This window comes from Meles meles, chromosome X (genome assembly GCF_922984935.1).
Source record: "Meles meles chromosome X, mMelMel3.1 paternal haplotype, whole genome shotgun sequence".
NCBI classification, from domain to species: Eukaryota; Metazoa; Chordata; class Mammalia; order Carnivora; family Mustelidae; genus Meles; species Meles meles.
The window spans coordinates 15357095-15382367 of record NC_060087.1 but is presented as its reverse complement, the minus strand read 5'-3'; positions in this window follow the sequence as shown (position 1 = coordinate 15382367).

The following is a 25273-nucleotide window of genomic DNA, read 5'->3' as shown; positions in this document are numbered from 1 at the left end:
GCCCCTTTTAAAATTCTCCTCCACAGTCCAAATTTACTTGAGGAACTAATGATGAGTGTGCTATGCATCTTTTAGGCAATTATATTTTTCAAACACTTCTCTAATGAGATTACAGAAGACTGGGAATTATAGTAATGAAAGTATTAGGCATGTGATACCCAAGGTAGGAAAGAAAAACATATGAACTCAACTTGTCTTAACTTACTTCAGTGAAGCTGGCAATGAGCAAGCGAGCCATCTCCATCATTTACTAGAATTAATTCGAAGTCCGTCTAGGGTTCAATCCAGAATAGATATTTGCCAGGACTTCAAATTGGAAGCCATTTGAAATTAAAACCAGCACGACATATTTTCTTTTCAGAACTACATGACTCAAAATTGAAGAAATTTGAGGAATTTCTGGAAAATTCCATAATGGGTTAATGACGATTTCCTTCAAGAAGAGAGAAGCAACTTTCTTAGGGAAATGATAAGTTGCTTACATTTGCGAACCTTAAAACTGATCTTTTTGTTCTCTTTCAGTTAGTTTATTAAGGGGATAGGGGTGGGAAAGTGCTAACGGCTCCCAGGATAGATTTTTGAGTGCTGAGGTCCACCCAGTGAACTCCAGAGCCAAGTAACCAACCCTTGAAAATACATTTACATCATGGAAGTAGAAACGCCAAACCCCAGATGGCCTTCATGGGAAGGAATAAACGTAAAGCCCAGGATGAAAACGTGGCATCTCTGGGTGAGACAGCTTTTCCTTCATTTTTCCTTTGCCCCTTTGCCTTGATCCCAGACCCTTGCATACCTCAGGATTTGGTCTAGAAGGCAGGAGGCAGCTCCGGTTGCTTGTACACCCAGTTGGAGGTGCTGAGGGGCTGACCCAGATCTGGGCGAATCCATTTCCTTGAAACCAGTGGATATTCATGGAGCCCCTAGTAAGAGCAGGGAACCCAGTCAGAGCTTATGCAGTTTGTAAATATGTCTGCCCTGGAAGGCCTTAGAATCCGGTAGGGGAAATTAGACTCACAGACAAGAGGAGGACTAAATGCTTCCCCCGTGCTTCAATTTCCCTTTATACTTCTAATGGTTTAAATGATCATAACAACAATTTTAACAGGAACCCATTTGTAGAACACGCTCAGTAGTCTAGACTCTATGAGGTAGTTATTATTACTATCTTATTTGAGAGATGTAGAAACCAAGGCATTGGCTCAAGTTAACACGGCCAGTTAGTGGTGACCTGAGATTCAAATCCGAGCAATCTGGGTTCAGAGTCCACATTCTTAACAACTGTACTATCTACCACACAGCAATTTTTTAACATTAAATTGTTCGTGTACACAGCTGTTTCCCAGTTATTCCAGAAAATTCTATGAGGTAAGAGACTTGTGTTTTTATTCTTGTGTTCTAGCACTTGGCACAGAGTCTGGTCCTGGAAGATTCTCAGTTAATACTTATTGAACGAATGAATGAATGATCCGGAAGCACAGGTGAGACTGTGGCTATTTAGAGAAGGGAAAAAAATGACATTTACTCATAGGTATGAAGGAAGGCAGCAGCATTTAGTCTACCTCAACTGGTCGGTAGGACCCAGAGTGGTGGAGAGATGTTTTTCAAATTCTATGAGGAAAATGCAGACCTTTGGTCACTTGGGAAGTAGCTGGCTGGTTGAAGGGACTGAGGTGTGTGACGTAACAGGCCTGCTCACCGGAAGGAATGGGGATCCCATTGCCAAGTGCCTAGAGCCATGGGTCTGTCTGCCATGTTGGATGTAGAGATTTCTTTAAAAAAAAAAAAAAGCCTGGTTTAGGGATTTACAACTCTGTAAGGTTGATACGGGGGTAGGGGGACTATTGGGGTTCCACTTGGTTGTTTACCACTCCCATGCCAAATGTGGATTGTGTGAGCTCCTGTGGAGAGCTGACTCAGTGTTAAATGGCTGGCCATGCGTAGGAAGCAGCAGGGAAAGGAACTAGAAAATCCCAGGCACAGAACATAGGCTACCTAGTTTGAATTCCCTATTTGATGACGTCCCAGCTTGCTGGGATCCGTAAAGCCAGGCAGGGTAGTTGGAGAGAACTAGAGGCGCTTACCCAGAATCTTAAAATCTTCACCTCCAAGGTCCCACTCTCTGACAGCATCCTCCCTCCCCCGCCATCCACAGCAACCCTTTCAGACCTTCATGGCACCCTTTGAGTCGTCTACACCGGCAGGTGACATCCCCACACAGCTCAGGGAATACAGATGCCCAGCAGAAAGTCCTCTCCTTCACGCTTCCCGCCCAAGTCCCACACATTCCCTCTCTCCCTCCCTCTCAGCCATCCCTCCATTTCTGACAGGGGATGTCCACCTTCCATCCACCCCGGCAGGGGTACCCCCCTTTCCAGTGCTTCAGTCACCCAATTCTCCTGCATTTTCAACCCCCACTGCTCCCCCTGCCTTTTCTTACCTAGGGTTAAACACTTTCCAATCAAACTCTCTTATCAATCCCTTTCTTATCTCACCACCGCCTTGTGTTTCCTTCTCACCTCCCACCCATTATTCAAATCACTGTGATTTTTCTGCAGTCCCCAGTGAGCACTCACCCTAAGGCAGTGAAGGGCCTCCTGGCCAAACCCAATTCACACCACAGCGCTGGCAACTGCCTCCTTTTCAGAGCTTTCCTCCCTTGACTTTCCTCCTGTCCCTTCTGATCTTGGCTTGCTCTTTCTTTGTCTTCTTCATGGACTTCCCTTGGTGGCTTCCTCTCTCCTTAAATATTGCTGTTCCCGAAGGCCCTGCCCCCAATCTTTCCCTCACTCTCCTCCTCTCACTTCTGCTCCTTTCTCTGCACCGCCCCCCCCACTTCCTCACTCTGCCTCCCTCTCCCCACCCAGTCTTTTCTCCATAGATCTTGAGTCCATTCCCAAGATTTCAACTATCAGCCATATTTATTTTTTGTTTTGTTTTGTTTTGTCTTTAACTACCACCCATCTTTAAGGGGCCCTCTCTCTGGAAATCTATCCTGGAACACTCTCCTGAAGTCCAGACCCATGGAGTCCAGATCCATCTGAACGTTCTCCATGGATATACCCATGCTCAGCATGTCTGACACTGAACTGAACTTCCAGAAAATTCTCTTTCTCCTCCTCAGTCTCCCTTCTTGAGGAATAGTGCTAGTGCCCAGCCCAGAAAACCCAGAAACCTGGCAGTCTTTCTTGATGAGTCCCTCACTTTCCCACCTATGTACATTGAGCCACCAATGTCTAGAGGGTCTACCTGTCCCCTCTGTCATTTTGACCCCCCACTCTCCATAGCTTCTTTTCTGACCTGGATCCCAGCATTGATCATCTAGCCAGCTGTCAAGGACTCTTGGAAATGGACATCTGGTTATATCATTCCTCCACTTTCTATCTTTATGTGGTGCCAAATGGCCCTCACGATGAAATACAAACCTCTCACTATGACCTCTGAGGCCTCTCGTCTCTGCCCAGACCCACGAGGCCACACTTGCCTGCATCCCTCCTCACTCCCCTGCCGTTGTTTCTACCTGAAATGCTCTCACTCCTTTTCTTCCTCAGTTCCCCTTCTTCAAACTTGATATCCTCTGGGAAGTCTTCTCCAGCCTTTCTCTCCTTCCCCTCTTCCCAACTAGGCCAGGTGCTCCCCAATCCTGCCTATAGCATCCATGCCCATTTCCAGGGTGATACTCAGCACCCCGCAATTTCCCTTGTCTGTCCTCCACCCTTGGTCTCTGTGTAACTTGACTTTCTTAACTTGTGTACTGTAGCGTCAAGTACAACACTTGACACATACCCCATTGTTAGATCCATGCAAGAAAAATCCCAGACACCGTGCTTGGATACCACTGTCAGGAGGAATCCAGGGCTCAGCCTGGCACAGAGCGCTCTGTGACCGAAAACATTTACTCTCATGACTCATCCTGTTCAGGCTCCAGGGAAATGCTTCTGCACACCTCTTACCCCATGTCCTTCGCATAAAAGGCATCTGTGTCCCACCACTGGAAGAGTTCGTGGTTGTGCAGCAATCGACCTAGAAAAACAGCTATAGCTTCGGAGTACAGAGAGTATTTCAGTTGTGGAAGTGCTTGGATAAGAGACAACCCAAGGGAATCCATTGACGTTTCCATCACCGGGAATGAATGTACTAGATCCTTTTGTAACGAGGAATCTCTCCCAGTACTCATCCCAAGCATCCACTTTCCCCCTTCCCTTCTTGTTACAAGTTGGAGTTCCAGAGATACTCCTGGTTGTACACGGTGGCTGGCAGACATTTTGCAATATTAAACAATTCATTAGTCTTAACTTTGTGTGTGCACACGTGTGTGGGTGCGTGTGTGTATAGACAGATGAAAAATGTGTGAAGCATGAATCATACTGAGTCCTTATATTGGCAAGGCTGAATTGCACTTTCTTTGTGGAGCACTCTGTTCTTTAGAAAAACCATTATTTTATTATTATCCTCAAATCACTTAGTTGCAATGACTTCTAAATAATTCCATTCATGTGCTGGTTTGTTAGTAGTACCTTTTTAAAAAAAATTTTATTTATTTATTTGACAGAGAGAGACACAGCGAGAGAGGGAACACAAGCAGGAGGAGTGGGAGAGGGAGAAGCAGGCTTCCTGCTGAGTGGCAGGAAGCCCAACGTGGGGCTTAATGCGGGGCTTGATGCAGGGCTTGATCCCAGGACCCTGGGATCATGACCTGAGCGGAAGGCAGACGTTTAACTGAGCCACCCAGGCACCCCTTGTTATTAGTACATTGTAATGTGATGTGGTTAGTGTGCAATGTGTTGTTATTAATAAATTCAAGAGTTTTTAGAGAATGGAGAAACAAAATCTGGTAAGTTTCTTAATGTTCTTTTTTTTTTTAAAGATTATTTATTTATTTGACAGAGAGAGAGATCACAAGTAGATAGAGAGGCAGGCAGAGAGAGAGAGAGGGAAGCAGGCTCCCTGCTGAGCAGAGAGCCCGATGTGGGACTCGATCCCAGGACCCTGAGATCATGACCTGAGCCGAAGGCAGTGGCTTAACCCACTGAGCCACCCAGGCGCCCTTAATGTTCTTTTAAAACATCTTCAACATGAATCTTTTTGACTTTGAAAGAAAACAAAGAAACAATTTCAATAATGAACTACAGCCTGTTACATCTTCTAGTAGTGACGAGAATCACAAACAGCCTGAAATATCCTTTGATATCATGAACAAGAATCCCAAGTTCAAAGTAAAAAATAATTTGTAATTCTACAATTAAAAACCAGCTTGACAGGACGGCTTGGTGGCTCAGTTGGTTAAGCATCTGCCTTAGGCTGAGATCATGATCACAGGGATAGAGTCCAGCTTCCAACCACTTCTCTCTCTGCCTGCTGCACTCACACGCTCCCCCCGTCGACTTGTGCTCTCTCTCTCTCTCTGGAAAATAAATAAATAAAATCTTCAAAACAAAAAACCAGCTTGACTATTTCAACAAAAAATACCAGTAGCCTATTATTTCTAATGACATAAATGTTAGATGCAAATGGACTCAAAGTAGTATCGCTAAAATCTGAAAGTGCCAAACGTGTTTTTGTCAAAATGGCAATCATGCTCTATTCAAATTCATGGTTCAGGGAAAAAGTTTGTCATTACCAACGAGAAAATTTTGAAATAATATCAAGAATTATTCCCTAGGGGCGCCTGGGTGGCTCAGCGGGTTAAGGCCTCTGCCTTCGGCTCAGGTCATGATCCCAGGGTCCTGGGATCGAGCCCCGCATCGGGCTCTCTGCTTGGCTGGGAGCCTGCTTCCTCCTCTCTCTCTCTCTGCCTGCCTCTCTGCCTACTTGTAATCTCTATCTGTCAAATAAATAAATCTTTAAAAAAAAAAAAAAAGAATTATTCCCTAAATAAAGCTTTTGAAATAGTGAAAGTGTTCCCCAAATATTCTATCAAAATATCAAAAAAGCAAATGAAAAACATCTAGGAAACACCATCAGAATTTTAAACAATGTCACTGTGTAGTTAAAAGTAATCAAGCTTTTTCAGGAAGGAAACTTTTATGAGAACCTCAAGGAAAGAATAATATTGATATGAGCATATCAATGCAATCAAGGCTCCAAGATCTCCTTATTATAAAACTGATTTAGTAAAATGAGGAAATAATTCTCAAGAAAACATATGAAACAGAGACACAAATCTCAAAATCATCTAAGAAAAAAAAATCATCTAAGATTCTCCAACTATTTTGCATAAAAGTATTTTAATAATGTGTTTAAATTATGAAATTCAAGTCTGAATAGAGCTTAATGTGTTTTGTTGATATTATAGAACCAAAAGGAGTAATAATATTAAACTCTATTGTTGCTGCTTCCGAAGAATGATTTAAATGACAATTATTTACCAAAAAAGCTTATTGCTTGATAAAAAGAAAGGAGCTTCAGCTAAAATTTTAAGAAACTTTCTGGATATTTTAATTTGGAAGTAAGTCACTGCATTCAGTTATCTTTGGATGATGCAATAAAAACATAAATTGGTAAAATCTGGCTGATTTTGTATGGCCTACGAACTAAGGAAGAAAAATATTTTGTAACACATGAAAATCATATAAAATTCAAATTCGAGTGTTTATAAATAAAGTTTTATTGGAACCCAGACACACACATTTATTTACATGTTGTCCAAGGCTGTTTTCCCGCTACAAAGCAGAGTTGAATACTTCCTACTGACGCTCTGTGTCCTGCAAAGCCTAAAATATTTATCATTTGGCTCAGTATAGAAGAAGCTTAACAACCTCTGAAGGAGAACATTTAAAATCCTTTCTCCATAAATTTTATAATGTACTACCATACCAAAAATAATAATTGAAAAGAATTAAAGTAAATAGCTGAAAATCTGGGGTGCCTGGCTGGCTCAGTTGGTGGAGTGTGCTACTCTTAAGCTCAGGGTTGTGAGTTCGAGCCCCATGTTGGATATAGAGATTACTTAAAAAATAAAAATTGGGGGTGCCTGGGTGGCTCAGTCCTTTAAGTGTCTGTCTTTGGTTCTGGTCATGGTCCTGGGGTTCTGAGATCGAGTCCTGCATTGGGCTCCCTGCTCAGTGGAGAGCCTGCTTCTCTATCTCCTACTTCCCCTGCTAGTGTTCTCTGTCTCTGTCTCTCTCTGTCAAATAAATAAATAAATTCCTTAAAAATAAATAATAAAAATAAAAATTGGGGCATCTGGGTGGCTCAGTCAGTTAAGCGTCCAACTCTTAATTTTAGCTCAGATCATGATCTCAGGATCATGAGATCAAGCCCCTTGTCATGTTGGGCTCCCAGTTTAGCAGGGAGTCTGCTTTAAGATTTTGTCTCTCCCTCTCCCTTTGCCTCCCCACTCCGTGTTCCTGTTTTCTCTCTCTTTAATATAAAACCAAAGCTTTAAAAATAAATAAATTTTAAAAATTAAAATTAATATATAATTTTTTTAATCAGCTGAAAATCTGGAAATTGAAGTAATGAACATGAGAATATTTGGATCTCCTGAAGCAGTCTGTAGGATTAGAAGCTGTAAAAGCAGTTTGGGGACAATATCTAGCCTTGTACAGTCACTTTCATAGAAATTATTAAATAGGATTAATTAAATATTTGGAAAATATAACATCTTTAAGAGGTTTGGCTTAATCAATGGTACTCTTCCTGAGATGTTGATAACTTTTATCAGCTCTCCAAGAAAGAAATATTTTGAAATTAAAGCTGGCAGATTAATATGATGAAGGCAAAAAGTTACTGAGTACATAAAACAAAATAAATCAGGGACACCTGGGTGGCTCAGTGGGTTAAAGCCTCTGCCTTCGGCTCAGGTCATGATCCCAGAGTCCTGGGATCTACCCCCCCCCCCGCCCCCCCCCCCCCCGCCCCCGCATTGGGCTATCTGCTCAGCAGGGAGCCTGCTTCCCCCTCTCTCTCTCTGCCTCTCTGCCTACTTGTGATCTCTGTCTGTCAAATAAATAAACAAAGTCTTTAAAAAAAAAAACAAAATAAAGTATTAAAAGAGGTGGATGATATTATTAGAAGTGGAGAATAAGAACATACCCTTTGAAACTAAGCAATGATGAATTCCAAGAAGTAATACTATTCATTTGCCTTAAAAATTATTTAAAAATTGATTCGTTGCTCAATGACAAACAAAAAACACATAATACTGAAATCGGAAAATTGACCTAATGATGTTTATGAATGTCTTTGGATTGAAGGAGAACAAAATTTTTAAAAATAAAACAACCAGGGCACCTGGGTGGCTCAGTGGGTTAAGCCTCTGCCTTCGGCTCAGGTCATGATCTCAGGGTCCTGGGATCGAGGCCCACATCGGGCTCTCTGCTTAGCGGGGAAACTGCTTCCTCCTCTCTCTCTGCCTGCCTCTCTGCCTACTTGTGATCTCTGTCTGTCAACTAAATAAAATCTTCAAAAAAAATATAAAACAACCAATTTTATATAAAATTACAATAAGTGATTTTCAGGACTTAGTCATGAAGATAAGAAAGAAGCTGAATCTACAAAATTCTCAAACAGAACAATAAGAGCCAGGAAGTCTTCCAATATCAATGCTATAGGTTCAACAGAGGCTGAAAGAAGCATCAGCACTATGAAAAATATGATATTAAGATAAATTATCTATGAATTGAGACTACAAGCTACCTAATGACTCTCAAGTTAATGGCATAGCTGTTAGCAGAATTTGATGTTTCTCCCTGCACCAAATCACCACTCCCTTGGAGGCATTATTTGGCAGTAACAGACCATGTGAAACAAAAGATGACATAAAGATTTTCTAAAACTCAACAAATAACAGAAATTGTTAAAACTATTTGACAAATGATTTTTTTTTTTAAAGATTTATTTATTTGAGAGAGAGTGAGCAAGGGAGCACTCGATCGATGGAGGGGCAGAGAGAGAGAATCTCTAACAGACTCCCCGCTTTTGCACAGCCCGACACTGGGGGTCCCTCTTGCCACCCCAAGATCACCATCAGAGCCAAAATCAAGAGTCAGATGCTCAACCAAATGAGCCCCTCAGGTGCCCCTTGATGAATGATATAGAAAGCAGTTTTATAATATATAAACATACAGAGTTAGAGAATAAAAGGATGCAGTTAATTTTTGATTAATATATAGTATGTGTCAATATAGCCAAATGTCTCTATCTCCATCTACAGATGTTGTATTTCTGTATCTGCATCTCTATATTACATACCTGTTGTTAAGTATTCTGACCATTGCCCTTGGGCATGACTCACATTTCACGCTGGTGTTCTGTCCTGGCTTCACCTTTTGGATGGCACACATGGAATTGACTTCCCAGCTCTGACCTTGGCTCCGGGCAGGAACTATTCTGGTTCTCCCCAGCCGCTGGCTGCACTGCCTCAGGCTGCCTTGAGTCACACCCCTTTTAATTCAGCCCAGGCCTGGGGAAGCTTCCTTCCCTGGCACAGCCAGGGGCGAGCATTCCCACTTATCTTGCCTCTGTCAGTCTCAGCACGGCCTGGGTAGTTCAAGGGAGACCGTTCACTCTCATTCTGCATCTATCAAAACTTGCTGCCCGGGAAGCAGCCAAACTCCTGGCCAATATGCTCTTTTCCCTAGGGCCATTTTTATTTCATGTCTTGACTTCAGTTTGCAGAAGGAAAAGCTTTATTCCTTTACAGAAGAATTGCAGGCATCGGAGGCAGCTGGGGAAGAATTTTGGGAGCTGCAGAATTTCGAATACTAATGTTTTACGAGTCCTTCTGCAAATCAAAAGAGAAAAAATTTGGACTTTTAACATACGATTTTTCCAGAGGGGGAAAGAAAAGTTCCCCTGCCTTCTTTGGTTTCTGTTTTATCACTGAATGGATCATGTGAGTACACAGGCTTAGATGAGATGAAGTTACTGTCTGATACATCACTTGTTATGTTATAAGATATAAAGTTATGAGGTTTAATAGCAAAAGACAACTCATGGATGCCTGGGCTGTTCTGTTGATTAAGCATCTGCCTTCGGCTCAGGTCATGATCTCTGGATCCTTGGATCCAGCCATGCGTTTGGCTCCCCGCTCAGCCGGGAGCCTACTTCTCCCACTCTCTCTGCCCCTCCCTCTGCTCGTGCTCTCGCACACGTGCTCTCACCCTATAAAACAAAAATATAAAATATTAAGGGGAAAAAAAGAGAGTTTAAAAAGACATCTGTGTAAGCCAGTTCTCAGAATCTTGTTCAAGAGGTCTTAGATTTTTTTTTTTAAGTAAGCTCTATCCCAACAACTCAGAACCTTAAGATCAAGAGTTGCGTGCTGTACCCACTGAGCCAGCCAGGCACCGCAGGAGGTTTGAAATCTTTTTTTTTTTTTTTAAGATTTTATTTATTCATTTGCCAGAGAGACACAGCAAGAAAGGGAACAGAAGCAGGGGAACTGGGAGAGGGAACCGAACAGGGAGCCCCATGTGGGTCTTGATCCCAGGACCCCGGAATCATGACCTGAGCAGAAGAGAGATGCTTAATGAGCCACCCATGTGCCCCAGGAGGTTTTCAATCTTAACATCAATTGATCAACTGAATTTGATGATGAATTTGATGCTACCTCTATGCCAGGCATTGTATTAAGAATCACACACTCGGGGCGCCTGGGTGGCTCAGTGGGTTAAGACTCTGTCTTCGGCTCAGGTCATGATCTCAGGGTCCTGGGATTGAGCCCCGCATCAGGCTCTCTGCAAAGCAGGGAGCCTGCTTCCCCCTCTCTCTCTCTGCCTGCCTCTCTGCCTACTTGTGATCTCTGTCTGTCAAATAAATAAAGAAAAATCTTAATATTAAAAAAAAAAAAAAAGACGGGCGCCTGGGTGGCTCAGTGGGTTAAAGCCTCTGCCTTCGGCTCAGGTCATGATCCCAGGGTCCTGGGATCGAGCCCCACATTGGGCTCTCTGCTCCGCAGGGAGCCTGCTTCCTCCTCTCTCTCTGCCTGCCTCTCTGCCTAGTTGTGATTTCTCTCCGTCAAATAAATAAAATATTTAAAAAAAAAAAAAAAGAATTACGCACGCACTGGAGTGGATTGCCGCTGCCTCCCTTGCCAATGACAGCCTCTGTCACTCATCCCCTCGCTCGACTCCAGCTCTCACTGGGAGCTGGAAACACCACTTGTTTCTCCTCTTCTTTCCAGGCCAGGAGTCCTAAGAGCTTCCCACTGCTGCTGGTCTCTGTGTGTCCTGACATCTCTTGCTGGTTCCTTCAACCCTGTCCACACATATATAAATAGTGTCTTCCTTGAATTATCTCCACAGATTCCAGCCCAGTGCGCTTTCTGTTTCCTGCTGGAACTCTGACTAATACGTTAAATCTGCCAAAGATCCTGGTCCATTTAATTTCTTTACTTAATACCTTCTTCTAAATGTTATGTTTTTGTTTGTTTTGAAATGGCTGTTTGGCTTTGTTTGAAGAGAACTAACTGGTCTTACGCATGAAGTTACCTGTTTCTCAGGTGGGCACAGATTCATTCGACCTTCGACTATAGAAACCGTCTCCTATAGCCATATACACATATTTAGGGTTCTCAACCCTCTTCATGGGCTTACTACTTCTTATTCACAAAGGTGTAATTAAAAAGTCTCAAGGCCTGGTGTTGCGTGTGACACAGCACACATTATAGTAACTGGCAAGCAATTTTTATCCCTTTATTTTATCTTTTTATAATTTTATTTATTTGGGGTGCCTGGTGGCTCAGTCGGTTAAGTGGCTGGCTGCCTTCGGCTCAGGTCATGATCCCAGGGTCCTGGGATCAAGCCCCACATTGGGCTCCCTGCTCAGTGGGAAGCCTGCTTCTCCTTCTCCCTCTCTCTGCCTGCCACTCCCCCGCTTGTGTGCTTTCTCTCTCTGTCAAATAAATAAAAACTTAAAAAAAAAAAGATTTTATTAATTTGTCAGAGAGACAGAGAGCAGAAGCAGGGGGAGTGGCAGGCAGAGCAGCGGGGCGGGGTGGGGGGAGCAGGCTCCCCACTGAGCAAGGAGCCCAATGCTAGATTCGATCCCAGGACCCCGAGAACATGACCTGAGCCAAAGGCAGCCACTTAACAGACTGAGCCTCTCAGTTGTCCCAATTTTTATCCCGTTAAACCAAAATAAACATTTGGGGGCATTTCTGGAAATTGTGATTAGGCAACTTACAGCAAGATGCTGGTAATGGCTTTAGCAATGTCTGTGTGGAGAAAAACCTTCTTTACTGACAGCTCAAAGGGTTCAACAGCTCAGTAGCATTCTTGGGAAAACTTGACTATCTATGATATAATTTCATATCATATATGGATAAATGTTCTTTTTCATTAAAAAAAATTGTTGTTGTTGTTTTTTTTAAGTAATCTCTACTCTCTACTTGGGGCTTGAACTCCCGACCCAGAGATTAAAGTCACATGCTATAAGGACTGAGGCCTGCCGGGTGCCCCAGGGATAAATGTTCTTGGGTTTAGGCAAATTAATATGATTTTAAAGTAAGAACAGAGATTGGAAATAGAGACTCAAGTTGCAGCTTCGCACTGGCTCCTAATTTCGTAGGGGTTAAGTAGGAAAATATATTTAGAAGCTTGTTCTGGTATCTGTCAATATCCTTAGGCATAACTCGATATCAAATGATGTGTAAGACAACCACACATAATAGATTTTAAATATCACATAAACGTAATCCAATTTTCCTTTTCCCAACCCTCATGATTCATATTTTCTTAGCCACTGGAATTCTTACTTATAGTTTCCAAGTTGATAGGGTTGTCTTTTTCTTCATGGTGGTGTGACTAAGCAGAGATAGTTTGTGGGTAGAACTCTGTTGCTCCAGGCACCAGCTCACCACCTGGACATGCTCGGCCCTGGGCACACACATGTGAAGATAGCTGTGACTTTATCAAAGTCCGGTTCTAGGTTCTAATTTCCTCAGCTCAAGCCCAGGAAACAAACAGATAACACAGGTTGCAGAAAGGCATAAGTCTGTGTTGCATTTTTAGAAAAGTATGGGATTTTTATCCAAACCAATCAACTTGTTAATTAAACATCTATATACTTATTTTATTCTTTTTTATTTTTTGCACTTAATCATTTAAATAAATGATTGCCTAAAACAGTAGCATTTTAGGGGCTCCTGGGTGGCTCAGTGGGTTAAAGCCTGTGCCTTCGGCTCAGGTCATGATCCCAGGGTCCTGGGATCAAGCCCCGCCTCAGGCTCTCTGCTCAACAGGGAGCTACCCCAACCCCCCACCCCTGCCTAACTCTCTACCTACTTGTGATCTCTGTCTGTCAAATAAATAAATAAAATCTTTAAAAAAAAAAGAAAAAAGAAAAAATAGGACTTTAAATGTTATCTTACAGGTCAAAGAACATTGCAGAGTTGCTAAGGTAGAAAATAATTACAGGGGCACCTGGGTGGCTCATTGGGTTAAGGCCACTGCCTTTGGCTCTGGTCATGATCCCAGGGTCCTGGGATTAAGCCCCGCATCGGGCTCTCTGCTCAGCGGGGAGCCTCCTTCCCTTCCTCTCTCTCTCTCTCTGCCTGCTTCTTTGCCTACTTGTGATCTCTGTCTGCCAAATAAATAAATAAAATCTTTAAAAAAAAGAAAATAATTATAAAACACAGCTGTTAATTTTATAGATAATAGGCTACATTAGAGAGGGGATCTCAAAGTCCCAAAGAAAATCTAAGACCTCAAAATCCTATCTGCTGATTTCTGCCTGAAACTTTGGGATAGAATCTCCTTTTAGGTTAAACTCTCAGTGCCTGTTGAAATGCAAATACCATCATGGGAAGGTGGTAGTTTGTACTAGATTTGACTGCAAGTAACAGAAAACCCAAAATAACAGTGCTCAAACACAGGAGTTTACTTTTACCTCATATATAATACTTTTTGAAGGAGGTAGTTCATTTTTTTTTAAAGATTTTTTAATTTATTCATTAAAGAGAGAGAGAAAAAACACAAGCAGGGGGTTAGGGTCAGAGGGAGAGGGAGAAGCAGACTCCCTGCTAAGCAGGGAGCTAGACTTGGGGCTCCATCCCGGGACTCTGGGATCATGACCTGAGCTTAACCAACTGAGCCACCCAGGAGCCTAAAGTAGGTAGTTCAATGTTGGGAAGGAAGTCCTGTGGTCATCAAGAACTCAGTCTCCTTAAGTCTTTTTGCTTCACCATCTTAAGCACATGCATTCTGCCTCCAAGTTCCACTCAGGGTCCAAGATGGCTGCTGGAGCTCAAACCTTATATGCACCTGGGTGGCTCAGTCGGCTAAAGCATCTGCCTTCAGCTCAGGTCAGGATCCCCTGCTCCGCAGGAAGTCCCTTTCCCTCTGCTGCTCCCCCTGCTTGTGCTTTCTCTCTGGCTCTCTCTCAAGTAAATAAATAAATCTTTTTTTTTTTTTAAGATTTTATTTTTATTTATTTGACAGACAGAGATCACAAGTAGGTGGAGAGGCAGGCAGAGAGTGAGAGGAGGAAGCAGGCTCCCTGCTGAGCAGAGAGCCTGATGTGGGGCTCGACTCCAGGACTCTGGGATCATGACCTGAGCTGAAGGCAGAGGTTTTAATCCACTGAGCCACCCAGGAACCCCTAAATAAATCTTTAAAAATAAAAAAAGATAAAAAAAAATACAGTTCACCTATTAAAGTGTAAAACTCCTTGTTTTTGTGTATTCACAGAATTGTGCAACTGTTCACCATTATAAATTTTAGAACATATCATCACGGTAAAACGAAACTCCATACCCACTAGCAGTTAGTTCCCATTTTAACCTCCCTGCTTCTCTCAGCTCTAGGCAACCACTAATCTACTTTCTGTCTCTATAGATTTGCCTATTCTGGACATTTTGGATAAATGAAAATATGCAACATACCGTATTGTAGCCTTTTATGACTGACTTTTTTCACTTAGTGTCATGTTTTCAGGGATCATCCATGTTGTAGCATGTCCTAGTACCCTGTACCTTTTCATGGCCAAGTAATGCTTTATCCACTCATTTTGTTTATCCACTCATCAGTTGATGGACATCTGAGCCCTTTCTAATTTGGGGCTATTATTAATAATGCTGCTATAAACATTCATGTGCAAGTTTTTGTGTGGATTTATGTATTCATTTCTCTTAGGTGTATACCAAAGAGTAAAACTGCCTGATCATATAATAACTCCCCGTGAAACTTTTTGAGAAACTGCTTCACTAGTTTTCCAAAACAGTGCGCCATTTGCCATTCCCACCGGTGGTATAGGAGGGTTCCAGTTACTCGATATTCTACTCACAATTATTATTATCTATCCTATTAAGTTCAGCCATCCTATGTGAGTGTGAAATGGTATCTCATTGGGGTTTCAATTTCCATTTCCTTGGTGACTAAGGATGATGGGCAAATTTTTATGTGCTTACCATTGGTCATTTGTATATATCATTGGAAAGATGTCTATTTAGATCATTGGCCCATTTTTAAATTGGGTTATCTTTTTATTATTGGGTTTAAGAGTTTTCTATATTTGGGGCACCTGGGTGGCTCAGTGGGTTAAAGCCTCTGCCTTCGGCTCGGGTCATGGTCCCAGGAGCCCTGCGGCAGGCTCTCTGCTCAGCGGGGAGCCTGCTTCTCACTCTCCCTCTGCCTGCCTCTGCCTGCTTGTGATCTCTGTCTGTCAAATAAATTAATAAATTAATTTAAAAAAGTTTTCTGTATCTTCTATATACAAATCCCTTGTCAGATTGAGGGGACCAGGATTTGCCACCCCAAAATATGCATCTTTAAGATACTGATTATTTGGGGCTGATTAATTTTGAGAGACTGCAGACCCAGGAGAACATCTGGAATCAGAGTGGAAGTTGCCTGTTTTCCTTTTTTCAAAGATTTTATTTATTTATTTGACAGAGAGAGATCACAAGTAGGCAGAGAGGCAGGCAGAGGGAGAGGGAGAAGCAGGCTCCCCACTGAGCAGAGAGCCCAATACACTGGTGGATCCTGGGACTCTGGGATCCTGACCTGAATGGAAGGCAGACACTTAACTGACTGAGCCACCCTGGGGCCCCGGAAGTTGTCCTTTTATAAGAAACATTTATGTGTATAAGGGAAATCTCCATCTGTAAGGGTGTTTCCCTCTCTGTACCAAGAAGAGAACGATGACTAAATCTCTAGAAACTCTTATCAGTGGACAAGGTAAGGACTTGGGTCTGCATAACAACCTTACCCTTGTTTACCGTGCTTTTCCTGGTCACCTCCCATTACCAGGTCTTCCCACTGACAGCCCTCCCCCACCAACATCTTTTGTCTTTACTGAAGATGTTATTTATTTTAAGGTGGTTGCTCTGGCCATTTCTGGGAGTTACTCAGTTGTCTTGGGTTTCTCCTATGTGTACAGGAGGCATAAATGTTATTAAATGTCTGTTTGTTTTTCTCCTGTTAATCTATTTTTTATTACAGAGGGTTCTCAGCCCTCTGTAGAAGGGTAGAGGGAAAATTATTTTTCCTCCCCTACACAAATATTTTCTATTGCTCTGTAAGTTGTCTTATTATTTTCTTTCTTTCCTTTTTTTTTTTTAAGATTTTTTTATTTGTATTTGAGAGAGAGAGAGAGCTCGAGCAGGGAGAGAAGCAGAGGGAGAAGCAGGCTCCCCACAGAGCAGGGAGCCCAATGAGGGACTTGATCCCAGGACTCTGGGATCGTGACCTGAGCTGAAGGCAGACACTTAACTGACTGAGCCACCCAGGTGCTCCTCAATTTGTTCTTTTGTTGCTTTTGCTTTTAGTATCATAACTAAAAGCCATTGCTTAATCCAAGATCAGAAAGATTTAGGCCTATGAATTCTTCCTGAGTTTTATAGTTTTTGCTCTTATATTTATGTCTTCCATCGTTTTCAGTTAGTTTTTGTACATGGTGCAGAGTAGGGATACAACTTAATTCTTTTGCGTGTGGGTATCCAGCAGTCCTGGCACCACTGATTGAAAAGACTCTTCCTTTTTTTTAAGATTTTATTTATTTATTTGACAGAGATCACAAGTAGCAAAAGAGGCAGACCCGGGTGGAGGGGGGACAGGCTCCCTGCTGAGCAGAGAGGCCCACGCGGGGACTCAATCCCAGGACTCTGAGACCTGAGCCGAAGGCAGAGGCTTAACCCACTGAGCCACCCAGGTGCCTCTGATTGTTCATTTTAAGTATATAGAATTACAACTCTTCGGGGTGCCTGGGTGTGTTTCTCTCTGTCAAATAGATAAAGTCTTAAAAAAAAAAAAAAGAGAAATATCTTATTTTTGTATATTGACTTTATATTATGAAACCTTTTAAATTTTTTCATTTTATTATTTATTTATTTATTTTAAAAAAGATTTTATTTATTTATTTGACAGAGATCGCAGGTAAGCAGAGAGGCAGGCAGAGAGAGAGAGAAGAGGAAGCACGCTCCCCACTTGAGCGGAGAGCCTGATGTGTGGCTCTATTCGAGGCCTCTGAGAGTATGACCCGAGCCGAAGGCAGAGGCTTAACCCACTGAGCCACCCAGGTGCCCCCATTTTATTTATTTTTTAAAGGCAAAGTTCTTTTTTTTTTAAAGGTTTATTTACTTATTTGAGAGAGAAAGAGAAATCACTCGAGGAGGAGGAGCAGAGGAGAAGAGAGAGAATCTTAAGCAGACTCCCGGCTGACCCTGGAGCAGATGTGGGGCTTGATCCCATGACCCTGAGATCATAACCTGAGCCGAAATCAAGTCACATGCTTAACAGACTGAGCCACCCAGAGGCCCCAAAACTTTTTTTTTTTAAGATTTTACTTTATTTTTGCATTTCTTTCTTATTTGTTATTGTTCTTTGGTATGTTTTAAGTAAACTCTACCCCAGATATTGGGCTCAAGCTCAATCTCGTGATCCTGAAATTGAGAGTTTCATGCTGTATTGACTGAGCCAGCCAGGCGCCCCATATCCTAAAATCTTTTTAACTGGTTTATGGGTTCTAGCAGATTATAGAGGGTTATTTGGAATTTTCTATATGTACAGTCATGTTGTCTGTAAATAGGGATGGTTTTACTACCTCTTTCCTGGTCTGGCTGCCTTTTATTTTTATTTATTCATTTATTTTGCCTAATTTCCATGGCTAGAACCTCTAGTGCAATGTTGAAGTGTTGAGAGCAGACATCCTTGTCTTGTGCCTGATTTTAGGGGAAGCCATTAAGTATAATATTAACTGTGGGTTTTCCACAGATGCTCTTTATCAGACTGAGAACATTCCCTTATATTCCTCGTTTGTTGAATGCTTGTATCATGAACAGGTGTTTAATGATTTTGATGATTTTTCTGCCTCTTTTGAGATGATTATGTGGTTGTTTGTCATTATTTTATTAATATACTGGGTTAGAATAATTAATATTTTTTAAAAGATTTTATTTATTTGACAGAGAGCACAAGCAGGGGAACAGCAGGCAGAGAGAAAGGGGGAAGCAGGTTCCCCACTGAGCAAGGAGCCTGACATGGGGCTCCATCCCAGGACCCTGAGATAATGACCTGAGCTGAAGGCAGACACCTAACCAACTGGGTCATCCAGGTAACCCAGAGTAATTAATTTTTGCATGTTAACGAACCTGAATTCCTGTGATAAACTGCTCCTTGTTGTGGTAATATAGTACTTTTTATATGTTGCTGGATTTGTATTTTTTTATTTTTATGTTTGTATTTATGACAGATATTGCTCTGTAGGTTTTTTTTTTCCCCTTATGATATCGTAGTCTAATTTTGTTATCAAGGTAATTCTGGCTTCATATAATGAGTTGGGAATTTTTTGGAAGTGTGTGTGAAGAATTGGTATCAGTTCCTCTCTCAGTTCTTGGTAGAATTCACCAGTGAAACCATCTGGTCCTGGACTTTTCTTTGTGGGTAGGGTTTTTGTGTTTGGTTTTTTGTTTTGTTTTGTTTTACTTATTTAGCCTCATGTTATGAGTTGGCTTACATTTTCTATTTCTTTTTTAAGCTGAAATGTAATTGACATCTACTTTTTTTTTTAACATTTTATTTATTTATTTGACAGACAGAGATCACAAGTAGGCAGAGAAGCAGGCAGAGAGAGAGGAGGAAGCAGGCTCCCCGCCAAGCAGAGAGCCCGATGTAGGGCTCGATCCCAGGACGCCGGGACCATGACCTGAGCCAAAGGCAGAGGCTTTAACCACTGAGCCACCCAGGCACCCCGAGACCTACTTCTTGAGTCAGTTTAAGCAGTTTGTGTATTTCTACAAATTTGTCCATTTTACTTAAGTTATTAATTTGTTGGTATATAATTGTTTGTAGTATTCCTTTATAATCATTCTTATTTATTTAAAGTCGATATAATATCCCCTCTTTTATTTCTGATTTCTGTAATTTTATTTTATTTTATTATAATTATTTTTTAGCAATTTTATTTTTTTTTAAGATTTAAGATTTAAGATTTTTAAGATTTAAGAAATAATCTTTATTTGACAGAGAGAGAGTCAGCAAGAGAGGAACACAAGCAGGGAGAGTGGGAGAGGGAGAAGCAGGCTTCCCGCTGAGCACGGAGCCTGATGTGGGGCTCGATCCCAGGACCCTGGGGTCATGACCTGAGCTGAAGGCAGATGCTTAACAACTGAGCCACCCAGGCACCCCATGATTTCAGTAATTTGAGTCTCTTTTTTCTCCTGGTCTATATAACTAAAGATTAGTCAACTTTTGTTGATCTTATCAAAGAACAAACTTTTATTTTCTCTATTGTTCTTCTATTTTATTAATTTATGCTCTAATATTTGTTATTTCACTGTTTTCTTTTATAGATGAAAAAACTGTGACTCTAAGAGACAAAGAGCTTTGTCCTAAAATATTAACTCATGGTGTCCCTGGGTGGCTCAGTCAGTTGGGTATCTGCCTTTAGTTCAGGTCATGATCCCAGGGTCCTGGAATGGAGCCCCAAAATCCCTGCCAAGCAGGGAGCCTGCTTCTCCCTCTCCCTCTGCTGCTCCTCCTGCTTGTGCTCTCTGGACTCTCTCTCTCTCTCTCTCTCTCTCTCTGTCAAATAAACACAGAAAAAAAATTTTTTTTAAAGATTTTATTTTTTATTTGTCAGAGAGAGAGGGAGAGAGGGATCACAGGCAGACAGAGTGGCAGGCAGAGTCAGAGGGAGAAGCAGGCTCCCCGCTGAGCAAGGAGCCCGATGTGGGACTCGATCCCAGGACGCTGGGATCATGACCTGAGCCGAAGGCAGCTGCTCAACCAACTGAGCCACCCGGGCATCCCAAACACAGAAAATCTTAAAAAAAGAAAAGAAAAGAAAAGAAATTAACTCACATACATATCTTCCTTCCTTTTAAACATAAGTCTTAAGCTTTGGAAGAATAAAATGCATCAAGTATCAAGGTTCAAGATGCACCATTAAGGGTTTTCATGTAACTCTGTCCACCATAGTTAATTAACCTTGTATGAATGAGTGTGTTAGAGAGTGGCTAGTTGGTCACTAAAACTAGATCCTCTCCCTCCTGGGTGCCTAGATAGAATACATTTCCCAGCCTCCCTGCAGTTAGGTGGCTATATAACACTAGCCTAGCCAATAAAATGCAAGCTAAAAGACAAATGCACCGTTCAGACCTGTCCCAGAAATATCCAATCTCTTCTCTCCTTTCCTACCATCTACAGGGTGGATGTTGCCCTCGGGGCATTCTTGAAAGCCCCAGATTGAAGATGGTAGAGTCTTTCTTACTGGTTGTGTCTAATTTATTCAACAATACTCAAGAGACATGTAACCAAGTTCCTTGGGGATTTTTGTTATAAAGAAAGAATTGAAACTTTCTAGAATTCAATCTAGAATTTAGATGACTCTAAACACTGTAGATGCAAAGTCCTCACACTTGAGCCTGCTGTAGCTGCTGTGTGCCTGAATCTTTAAAATCTGCATGGTGTTTTAGGAGGTTTAAAGGGCTGTCATATGTTATCTCATTTAATCCTAAAATCAGTCTTAGAATATAACATCAGTGAAAATGGCAAATGTGTATGTGCTGGTCACCTTCTTATCCCCAGCATCTCCCACAGTATCTGGCACATTACGTACTCAGTAAATACTTGCTGAATGAATGAATGGATAGGCAAACTTGAGTAGGCTGAGAGCATGGAAAGAAAGGTTTACAAGGGGGCGCCTGGGTGGCTCAGTGGGTTAAAGCCTCTGCCTTCGGCTCAGATCACGATCTCAGGGTCCTGGGATCAAGCCCTGCATCGGGTTCTCTGCTCAGCGGGGACCCTGCTTTCTCCTCTCTCTCTGCCTGCCTCTCTGCCTACTTGTGGTCTCTCTCTCTGTCAAGTAAATAAAATCTTAAAAAAAAAAAAGTTTACAAGAACCCATCAGCAATTTAAACTACAGTTCTTATGTCTAGAGCAATATTGAATATAAAACATTAGTGCCTGGTACATGTAGGCACTCAATAATATAAATTATTTATATATAGATATAATATGTATGTGTTACATATATCATATATTCCATATTATATATAATAATATTAAATAATTTAATATAGTATAATTTTACTAAATTATTTGCAGAAATATATGTTTCTCATCATAATTGGCATTAGAATAACTTTAGAACTTGACTGTATAGCTAGAGTAAGCCTGACAAATACACAGAATCCAGTACGAGGCATTTCAGTGTTTCAGCCCTCTGAGCTAGGATAACATTTTGTAGTAGAGTGAAGCCGTAACTAGGTTGGGTAAATCCAATCAGATGCATCTCAGATTTTCTATGACTTATCAGATGAAAAAGGTAAAAGCAGTTACAAACGTAAGTAAACCTTGACTTGAATTTACTCAGGGGATTCTGAGAGCAAAACTAATCACACTTACCGGATCTGAACTTGGAGTTGCCCATTGAGATAGCCACTATGAAAAACTAGTGTAGTAGGAGGTACCGTAAGGCAGCTTGGGTAGTAGGAAAGATGCCTCTGAATGTCTGTAGCTCCAATTCTCACATTCTGATCAAATCTCAGTCAACTGAGAAGGTAACCTCAAAATTCACTTGGGGAGTAACTCCAAACTGCTTGTGACCATGTAATTCTCTTCTTCTATTTCTTCTTCTCTTAAATGGGAGTATAGTTGATATGTGATGCGTTATTAGTTTCAGGTGTACAGCATAGTGATTCAACAAGTTTATAGGTCATGCTGTGCTCACCACAAGGGTAGCTCCCACCTGTCCTCAGGCAACATTATTACAAAACCATTGACGATAGTCCCTGTGCTGTACCTTTCATCCCCGTGACTTATTCATTCCATAACTGGAAGACTGTACCTTCCACTCCCCTTCACCCCTTCTGTCCATCCCCCCATCTCTGGCAACAATCAGTTCGCTCTCTGTATTTGTGTGTTTGTTTTTGCCTTTTGTTTGTTTATTCATTTGTTTTGTTTTTTACATTCCACATTTAAATAAAATCATATGGCATTTGCCTGTCTCTGACTTATTTCACTGAGCCTAATACCCTCTAACCCATCTGTGCTGTCACAAATGGCCAAATCTCATTCTTTGTAAAGACTGAGTACTATTCCCTTGTGTGTGTGTATGTGTGTGTGTGTGTGTGTGTGTGTGTATGCCACCGTTCTTTATCCATTCAACTATTGATGGATACTTGGTTGGGTTCATACTTGTATCCTTATATACTTCTCTCCTCACCTTTAACCCAGGGTTTCTCCCCCTTGGCACTATTGATACTTTGTACTGTGGGACTCTTCCTTGTGAGGGACTATCCTACACTTGGTAGGATTATTTAGCAACATTCCTACTCCCTACCCACTAGATGCCAGCAGAACTTCTCCTCCATCCCAATTGTCACCAAAAAGATATATATATTCCTGGACATCAGCTAATGTGCCCTGGGAGGTAAAAATCACCCTTTATTAAGAACCACTGCTTTAACCCCAAGAAGATTTATGGTTAAATATAGGGATAGATGAATAAATCAAACCCACAGTATTAGTATTTTTGCATTATGTGTGGGAATTCTCCGAACGTATCTACTTGGGATGTTTACAGTAACTTTGAATATTTAATTATCTAATAGATTAGCTTTTATGTTTCTAATTTAAAGTATGTACAGGAGAAATTGATTTAGGCTTGAGATGATCAGCTTACCAAGTTTGCAAACAGTATTAGTGATGAGGTGGTGGAATACAGGTGAGGTTCGGTGGGGTGGTCTGGAGCGGATGACCAAGAAAGAATTCTCGAGATGTCTTTGGTGCAAAATTGTGGTTTATTAAAACATGGGAGCAGAACCCATGGGCAGAAAGAGCTGCTGCCCCAAGGTTGTGAGAAGTAGCTGATTATATACTTGGGAGTTGGGGAAGATAAGGAAAAGGGAGGTTTGAAAAGGATTTTTTTTTTTTTAAAGATTTTATTTATTTATTTGACAGACAGAGATCACAAGTAGGCAGAGAGGCAGGCAGAGAGAGAGAGGAGGAAGCAGGCTCTCTGCTCAGCAGGACCCTGGGATCATGACCCGAGCCGAAGGCAGAGGCTTTAACCCACTGATCCACCCAGGTGCCCCTCAAAAGGATTTTTGTATATTATAGAAGGGTCACAGGATACAGGAGGACTTGCTATTGTCAAGTTAGGTTGTTTACCTCCTTGTAGGGCATTAACAGTAAGATGGTTGGGAGCTTCCAGGAGGAACAGTACAGGCAGCTCTCATCAAGTATCTGTCAATGGGCTGCAGATTATAAGGACAGAAAACTGTATCTACGTTCTTTTCCAGAAGCAAGGCCCTTGATAGAAATGCTTTGTTCTTGTAAATTGCTAAGACTTGGGTAAACTGAGGGAGTCCCATGTCTTGTAGGATTGTGATCGCTATAAGTTAAGTATTTGTTGGGGTGCCTGGGTGAGCTCAGGTCATGATCCCAGGGTCCTGGGATTGAGCCCCATGTTGGGCTCTCTGCTCAGCAGGGAGCCTGCTCCCCACCCCCACCGCCTCTCTGCCTACTTGTGATCTCATTCTCTGTGTCAAATAAATAAAATCTTCAAAAAAAAGTTACCTATTTGTTTTTCCTTTAGGACACCCAGAAGTGCCTGAGGAATGTCACGTGTATCCCATCCCGGGGGTAGGAGGTTGTGGGATGTCAGCCTCTGCTTTGTCCTCAGCTTGCCTTCTGTTCCCTCATCATTAGAACATTTGAAAGGACTTACTTAGAAGTTTTGTTTATTACATTTATTAGAACCAGTGGCATTCATGTTTGGTAGGAAACTTGTTTGGAACTTGTTTGGTAGGAAACAATTGATGCACTTAAACAGAAAACAAAATATGTTAGATGTATAAAATTGGTTTAAAAGTATTTCAAAGGACTTCATTAACGAATTGTAAAAGTCCCTGTAAAATTATTGATAAAACGCCGTTATATTTATAAAGGAAACAAGATTTGAAAGTTGAACTTAAAAGCTTAAGAAAGAGGCGCCTGGGTGGCTCAGTGGGTTAAAGCCTCTGCCTTCAGCTCAGGTCATGATCCCAGGGTTCTGGGATCGAGCACCGCATCAGGGTCTCTGCTCAGCAGGGAACCTGCTTCCTCCTCTCTCTCTTCCTGCCTCTCTGCCTACTTGTAATCTGCCTGTCAAATAAATAAATAAATAAATAAATATTTAAAAGCGTAAGGAAGATGTTTTTAAGTTTTAAATTTTGTTAATTTAATGTGAATGGAATATTAGTTCCAAGAACCAAATTAGCCTCTGAATAATATTTTCTGTGTGCAAAAGTCATCCTCGAGGACATAAAAAAACTTCACACTGACAGCGAGAAGTTAGTTGCCTCATAAGGGGTGTGACGGATGGTTTTACACATGGTCCCTGGTGGCTCTGAGGAACAGTCTTATGTCCTCTTGTTCCACAGAATCACTTTCTGGAATGATGAATAAAACGGTGACTAAAAATGAGAAAATCAAGAGGGACAGTGAGGGGAAAAGCATTCTCTCAAAATGAGTTATGTTTTGGGTTTGTTTTTTTTTAATTTATTTAGAGGGAGAATATATTCAGGATTTGGTGTAAATACTGTCCTAAATCAATTTCTTTAAAAAATTGAATAGGAGGATATTGTGTAAAAGTTTCTAGAATATTCTAGAATAGTGTTTCTTAAATGTGAATGTGCATGCAAATCAACTGAGACAACTCTCCTCCTGACAGGTTGGCGGTGGTGGCTAATGCCAGGGTGGTGGTAACTGATGTGGGGCAGAAAAGCAGAAGGAAACGTAGATAAAATTAAATTTCCTTAAAATCTGCAGCCCATTGAGAAATACTTGAGACAGGCAGTTTAACCTTCCTCTCGGAAGCTCCCAGCAGCCTTAATGTCCATGCCTCGCTA